The sequence below is a fragment of the Thalassophryne amazonica genome, chromosome 19 (assembly GCF_902500255.1).
Source record: "Thalassophryne amazonica chromosome 19, fThaAma1.1, whole genome shotgun sequence".
NCBI classification, from domain to species: Eukaryota; Metazoa; Chordata; class Actinopteri; order Batrachoidiformes; family Batrachoididae; genus Thalassophryne; species Thalassophryne amazonica.
The window spans coordinates 29,369,401-29,377,792 of NC_047121.1; the positions used below are offsets into that span (position 1 = coordinate 29,369,401).

The following is an 8,392-nucleotide window of genomic DNA, read 5'->3' on the forward strand; positions in this document are numbered from 1 at the left end:
TAGAGGAAAAAAATGGATCTGGACCATTTCATCCTATAATGTGAACACAGCATCCATATTTGTAGTTGTTCAAGTGGTTGTTTACCTGTTTGTTACCCGGCTCCACTCCAGTATCATTTCCAGCTTTTTGATTTTTGCAACTGCCTTATGAGATGCCAGGCTGTACAGCAAAGGGTTGTGGGAAACCAGGATGCAGAGAGGGATACAGTCAAGATTGCAGCTGGTGGAGGAGCCACATGCTCAGAGGATGATGTTGGAGTGAAATGGGAGGAGTCAGGGATGTCGGTCAAGAACATACAGCCAGGTGAGTGGCTGAATGCCAAAGATGGCTCTGTGGATGGAGAGAAAGGTGACTGTAACTTGATCTACTGCGAGAAATGTTAGCTCTTAATAATAAAGCCTGACTTCTTCATCTGTGTATCATGGAAAATACATTTGTAATAAAAGTTATCAGTATTTCAGAAATGATGACATCTGAGAAACCAACACATTTGCATTTGAGGCACAGTGTTCTCTGTGAATTCTACATTTGAGATCATGGACAGTCTGTGGCACACCGTCTGAAAAGGAGAGCAGAGGCGCGTTTGCGGTGTAACTGGCGACACACTGCTTTTTACAGAAACCTTTAGGTAGTGTCAAGAATTCCAGTGTCGCCAACCGAACGGTCCCTCCCTAAAAATTGGTCCGCCCAGCCTTCACTGTGCAATGCGTCATTTCAGAACGTCAGCAGCAATTTCACTGATTATTGTCTCGTTTCTGCTTAAATCTGCCCTCCAGTCATCATCTATCTCAGCAACAGATATCTGAAGCTTTTGTACAACAATCACGTCCACATAAACTCAGCATTATTTCATAATAAAAGACGAAGGAGCGATCAGAGCGCCACAGCAGCATGTCTGAGTCCGACTCGCTGATTCTGACTCTCTGCACCCAAAGCGATAAAAGGGAATAATGTGATTAGTAACCATCAGATGACAAAGTAAACCCTCTTAAATCATTCTAAAGTCAGTTTTAAGCAGAAACGAGATGCTGCTGACGCTCGGAAATGACGCATGTGCAGTGATGGCAGGGGGGACCGTTCGGTTCCAGATCACACTGTTCTGCTCATTTATTTGAGCCGTTCATTGTTCACGTTTTTTCCGCTCACACATGGCTGATATTCCTGTTTTGTTTATTTGCCAAAGGTAGAGTTGAGCTACGTACATTCATATATATGTGTGTGTGTGTGTGTGTGTGCGTGCATGCGTGCACCTGCGTACACAGAGCAAAGCCTGTTTGTACATTTGTGGAGGATCAGTCACCAATTAAAACCAGTCCATCTGGACAGCAAATGAACTTTAAAGTCCTCCCACGTTGAGAGTCTGCAGGCTTACAAGCCACAGTGCAGCACCTCCGTGACCCCACATTCCTACAAAGGTTCTGTCAGTCCGACTGACTCCCTCTCCCCCTCCTCCACCCACTCTCTCCAGCTTTCTCGCCATCTCGTTGCCGGCGCAGGGCATGAAAACAGCTGCGTGGGGTGGAAATGCTAGGTGCCCAATATCAGAAAGCGCTCGTGTTTTAAGGCAAAGGAAACATTACAGTGCTGTTTATAATTCAAACAATCAAGTTCATCTGTCATTACTGACACATTACTATCAGAACTTCAAAGTTGCCATTCAGATTCAGGGAGATTTGGAAGTTGAGGTCCAGTGTCAAACTCAAATAATCTTTAATTTGCACTAGCTGAGGAAAACGCTTTCAAGAAGAACAACCAGCTTAAACAGTCTGAATGAACAAATACTTCACAGCCGTGAAGGTTACGAGTTGTTCACTAAATCAACCAATCATATTACTCACTGCTGCTGAGTATAGCCTCTATAGCGGTCACGCCACAGGCCCAGAAGACTGGAACTCACCAGGGTGCAGTTTCACTGGGTCCCCATAGTCTGGTCTGGACAAGTCCTGTATGCAAAGAACAGCTGCAGACGGACACAACACCACTCTAAACAGTTACTGTGTTCTACTTTTTTTTGGTGTAAACATTTTTACACTTAAAAATATTGAGGTAAATTAAAAGCTGTGAAATCATTTCAACTATACTTGATGATCTTGGTAAATCTAAGTAAAAACATTAAGTATATTAGTCCTTTCCACACTATTCTGAATAACATTTACCAAATAATTAAGTATATTTCAGCTACGAGGACAGGACAGGCTAGTTTGGACAGGCTATTTGCTCCGCCCTCTTGCACACTACAAGTCCACCTGCTTTGTGTGTCAGACACTGTATATAAATAATTATTTGTAGTGGATTAATCATTTTGTGTCAGATTTTGGATGTTGAAAACACCTCTAATTGCTTCTGGAATCATAGAGGACGTTTCATTTGGAGCTTTTTTCCTCTCTCTGTCTTGTGCGCTGAGGTGGAGAACATATTTGGAACAACCTAAACAGTAATTATTTGTAATGTTTTAATAGCTTGGTAAAACAGTTGCATGTTCATTCCTTCTTTATAAGCAGCTGTAAAAGTATGTTATGATAGATGTAACACTTGTATAATGGATCAGATGAGCTCCGCTGTGTGTGTGCGCTGACGCAATGACTCTCACTCAAGACGAGCATTTACACAGAACGCGAGCTCACAAAAGAGCAGTTTTGCAGACATTAACAGACAAAAACAAAGTTATAAGTTGGATCACGGTGTCAAAATGAGTGTAAGCCGTGGAAGATATAAAGCCAGCGAGAAGACACACAGAGGCGACTGTCCAGGAACCCGTGGTTCGGTTTTCACTGGTCTATGGATGTGCTGTGTTGTGTTGTTTGTGGTGGTGGTGGTGGGGGGGAGATCGATCTACACAGTTGTGGGTGTATATAATTAAAGCGGCCACCTCATTGTGGTGTCTTTTTTTTTTGGTCACAGAGAGCTGGGTGAACACGCTGCTGCATTTAATGACTCTGGAACACAGGTGAACAGAATGAATGAATGAATGAAGGAATGAATTTGTAGTGGTGTCCATTTTTAGTAAAAAAAAAAAAAAAAAAGTGCATCATTTTCAGTAATTCTTTTTGAAGTAATTTAAAAGTATCTAGATTAAAAATATTCCAAAACTATTCCAGTTGTACTGCATTTTGTATTCAGTAATTAATAACATTTCAGAGTAATCCTACCCAAATCTGTGCATCTGTAGTGCTATTGGTGGTCATTAAACCCCAGGAAATGCACAAATGCAGCTGGTTGTGTCCCTGACACAACACGGATGAAGCAGAGAACATTTCAGCAATCAGACAGAGGAGCTGGAGATAAAAAAAAAAATATCATGTCCACCTGGAACTGCCTGGGTTTGTGCTGTTGGTAATGATGGTCTTGAACAGGTCTTTCTTCAGGTAGAAAACAATAAGACTTGGCCTGTGGGTTCCTGAACGTCTCTCATGATAAATATGACAAATTGGTCAAATGTGAAGTGGAAGTTGGGGTATCTTGCTGTGGTTCCACTGGATGTAGCTGCCAGTGTAGTCAAACTGTATATGGACATGATAATGCAAATTGCAAATGACTTGGAACTGGATTAGATTTTTGCACATGCAGATACGTCAATCAGCAACGTGATGTTGATTATTTCTTGGCTCAACTAGCAAAAGTATGATACAATCATACCCCTCATGGGAGGATTCCACATCATTTTAGTGAACCTTTGATTCTGTTTAAGACATATGCTGATATTTATTTCAGTAAGCATTGGGTTGATGCTGGAAATGTAGCTGGCAGATGTATTGCGCCAGCATTTGAAACTTGCCACTATGAAGAAATGTTCATCAGACTCCCGTGCTGTTTTGTCAGCTTTGTCTGACAGCTTGCCATCCTGCATTTTCTGATTTTAATAGAAGTACATAAATGTATTTGACCCTGAAAACATCGTGACAGACCCAACAATTATCATCATGTCCTGAAGAGAAGGGTTAAGTAAAAAAAGTAAAGTATGGCCAGATTTGACCAAAACAAAAGACATGACCTTCTTGATAGTGGGGTGGGTGTGGTGGCTGTCTGAAGTTTACATGGCAAACAAGTGTCACTGTAATTTCTAAACTTCTAAATCATAAATCTCTGCATTAAAACTACCAAATTTACTGAAAATAAGTAAATAACATGTTAGAGACACATACCCCACAGAAACGCCACTTAATTTGGCTGCCATTTTGTATTATTATTATTATTATTATTGGGTTCTGAAAAAATGGTGGGGGCGGGGGGCAGAAGCTAATTTGAGAGTTTTGGTGAATTTAACAGAAGAAGAAGAGAAGAAGCTTTTAGTTTGTGTCCTTGCTGTCTGTCTCCGGTGTGTTTTTAGTGCACACAAAAGAGAATATTTTGAGGGGAATCCTGCAAATGGTGATACAAGTAAAAGAAAGAAAAAAAAAGAAGAAAACTATACATTATTTGCCTGATCACAAAGATTCCAAAAAGGTATACATTAGTGTTCAGTATAATAGTAGTGCTATGTGACTAAAAAGATTAATCCAGGTTTTGAGTATATTTCTTATTGTTACATGGGAAACAAGGTACCAGTAGATTCAGTAGATTCTCACAAATCCAACAAGACCAAGCATTCATGATATGCACACTCTTAGGCTATGAAATTGGACTATTAAAAAAAAAGTAGAAAAGGGCGTGTTCACAATAATAGTAGTGTGGCATTCAGTCAGTGAGTTCGTCAATTTTGTGGAACAAACAGGTGTGAATCAGGTGTCCCCTATTTAAGGATGAAGCCAGCACCTGTTGAACATGCTTTTCTCTTTGAAAGCCTGAGGAAAATGGGACGTTTCTCACAAATCCAACAAGACCAAGCATTCATGATATGCACACTCTTAAGGCTATGAAATTGGGCTATTAGCAAAAAAAAAAGTAGAACAGTGGGTGTTCACAATAATAGCAGCATCTGCTGTTGACGCTACAAAATCAAAACTATTATGTTCAAACTGCTTTTTTATCAATCCTGTGAATCACTAAACTAGTATTTAGTTGTATAACCACAGTTTTTCATGATTTCTTCACATCTGAGAGGCATTAATTTTGTTTGTTTGGAACCAAGATTTTGCTCGTTTACTAGTGTGCTTGGGGTCATTGTCTTCTTGAAACACCCATTTCAAGGGCATGTCCTCTTCAGCATCAGGCAACATGACCTCTTCAAGTATTCTGACATATCCAAACTGATCCATGATACCTGGTATGCGATATATAGGCCCAACACCATAGTAGGAGATACATGCCCATATCATGATGCTTGCACCACCATGCTCACTGTCTTCACTGTGAACTGTGGCTTGAATTCAGGTTTGGGGGTCATCTCACAAACTGTCTGCAGCCTTGGACCCAAAAAGAAAATTTTACTCTCATCAGTCCACAAAATATTCCTCCATTTCTCTTTAGGCCAGTTGATGTGTTCTTTGGCAAACTGTAACCTCTTTTGCACGTCTTTTATTTAACAGAGGGACTTTGCAGGGGATTCTTCTTGCAAATAAATTAGCTTCACACAGGCGTCTTCTAATTGTCACAGCACTTACAGGTAACTCCAGACTGTCTTTGATCATCCTGGAGCTGATCAATGGGTGAGCCTTTGCCATTCTGGTTATTCTTCTATCCATTTTGATGGTTGTTTTCCGTTTCTTCAACGCATCTCTGGTTTTTTTTGTCCATTTTAAAGCATTGGAGATCATTGTAGATGAACAGCCTATAATCTTTTGCACCCCGCTATACGTTTTCCCATCTCCAATCAACTTTTTAATCAAACTACACTGTTCTTCTGAACAATGTCTTGAACGTCCCATTTTCCTCAGGCTTTCAAAGAGAAAAGGCATGTTCAACAGGTGCTGGCTTCATCCTTAAATAGGGGACACCTGATTCATACCTGTTTGTTCCACAAAACTGACAAACTCACTGACTGAATGCCACACATTATTATTGTGAACACCCCCTTTTCTACTTTTTTACTAATAGCCCAATTTCATAGCCTTAAGAGTGTGCATATCATGAATGCTTGGTTTTGTTGGATTTGTGAAAATCTACTGAATCTACTGGTACCTTGTTTCCCATGAACAATAAGAAATATACTCAAAACCTGGATTAATCTTTTAGTCACATAGCACTACTGTAGTTTGGACTATCTGCGACTGAATTCTATGAAGTTATGGGATAAAAACAGCAAGAATGGTGACAAAGGTAAGTTTTAGGGTCAAAAGTTAAAGTTGCACAGTGTAGCATTCTGTGGTGTGTGCGCACAAACATTCGTATCATGGGACTCATCTGTACTCTGGTGTAGTCGGCAATTATTGTAGGAAACATGAATTTTGTCTGCTACTTTAATAACGCTCGCCCAGTTGCCTCACTTTTGTTATTGGGATACAAATTGGGGCCAAAAATCCGCAATGGGAGCCCGACTAAAGACAGACAGCTCAGGTAGTACGGTCTGGAAACAAAGATGAGACCATTTCTACCCTCGGATCAAGCTTGTACAGGCAAGTCGGCCAAATCCCTGCATGTTTTCTTCCATATCTGGGGCAAAATCCTCGGGAAGGCTGTCTTAGTACTTAAAAGAATAAAATGTGGTTTTCATACTGCCGCTTTATTTCACATATTCAGTTTGGTTATATCTAGAATCACAGTGATGTTGGGTGCACATGAATTTAAGAATAAGTGAGCATGTGTTAATAGTTAACAAGTGATCTCAGCAAAATATGAGAGTCCTGACAAGGATAGGAAAGTTTACCTGGGTCTCCAACATGTATGGGAGAGCCGTGTGCCAGTGGGTTGAGGTGAGAAACCTGCACGGCTTTGTCCAGCATGCTGGCAGGAACAGGGCGCATACTGACCACGACAGGGACGCTAAACGGGCCGACTGGAACACAGGGAACTGCAGTCTGAAAACACACACACACCACACACACACACACACACACACACACACACACACACACACACACACACACACACACACACACACACACACACACCCACACACACAACACACACACACACATCCAAAGTGCTCAATGTTACTCAACATAAGAGAGATGAAAGCAGATCAGAGTCTGGTAAATTGATTTGGTTGAGCTGATGCTGGACTCATTTATCATAAAATGTGCTCACCAGAAAAAAAAAAAACTTAAACACTGTTTAAATGATCACATTCTGCACACACCACACAACAGGATCGCGTGCTCAGTAATAAGTAACTTGATATGCCTGCTTGTATTTATTATTTATATGTGATCACTGTGAACAATAAACAATGTATAAAGCGCCTTGGGGCAACTGTTTGTTGTGATTTGGCGCTATATACATGTGCTCTGATGTCACTGTTTATCTCCATAGAAACTACCCACACAATCTTTCATACAAACGTTTTAAAGGGACATTATTGTTGTGGTGGAAATTACGGCAATAGTGTGGGACAACTACATTTCATTTAAAAAAATCACAACAGTTGTATGACATTGAATACCCCAATTATGTTTGATTATTTTACTGATATTTTATTCAGAGATATTTTAAAACATTAGAAAAAACATTTGTTTACTATTCATTTTTATCATTGAAGATCATAAGTCTGGGTGTGGGACAAGCACAAAACGGCAATATTTGCATATAATGATGCTGAAAAAGGTGAAAAAGTCATCATAGACTACTAGGACAAATTTCTTAAAACACTTTCATTGTAAAAATAACTATAAAAGTGTGAAATTTCCCCTTTTTTTTTTTTTCATAAAATATGATCAAGGGACATAAAAGTGCCCGTAGTCTAAGAATCACCCCATAATATGTTGTTGTTTGTTTTCTATGAGAATCTGTTTACACTGTCTGAAGAGCAGACATGGTTCACTCATTTGTTCTTTCTGCAGCCATATATTCTGGCCATGGCTCATGTCCAGAGATTGACTCCGTCTCCAGCACTGATCTTCACCACATCCATCGGCCTGCTCCTGCTGGCCTCTGGAGACTTCCAGAGTATTGTCAACTACGCCAGGTGAAGGCTGAGTCCGTGATTCACACCACACATCAACATTTCTTCTTTTTAAACAAAAGTTATGCTTAATTTTCCTCTTTATTGATGTCATCAGCTTCACTACCTGGATTTTTTTATGGCATCACTTTGTCTGGACTCCTGTAGCCAAAGATCAAGAAGCCAGAGCTGCCCAGGGCATACAGGGTCTGTTTCATGTCTGTTCTCTAAATGTCAGCATAAAAAAAACGACATTCTCACTCACAACTCGTAACATTTTAACATTCTGTCAGCGCCCCTTTGTGTCATGGTTCAGCTTAGTGGTTTTGGTTCTGTTGGGTTGTTGGGGGTGATTTTCCATTCCGTAGTATTCCTGTCAAGCTTTTCTTCCCATGGTCCGTGTGTGTGAGATTCCT

General features: G+C 40.4%; 1 long non-coding RNA gene across 1 annotated transcript; it reads right to left on the minus strand.

The window, feature by feature from the left end:
• Window positions 1-224: 224 nt before the first annotated feature.
• Window positions 225-6,861, minus strand: LOC117532352. Its single transcript, XR_004566847.1, has 3 exons — window positions 6,744-6,861; window positions 1,840-1,961; window positions 225-331 (listed from the first exon to the last, which is right to left on the minus strand). It is a non-coding gene; the product is annotated as an uncharacterized LOC117532352 (long non-coding RNA).
• Window positions 6,862-8,392: the final 1,531 nt, after the last annotated feature.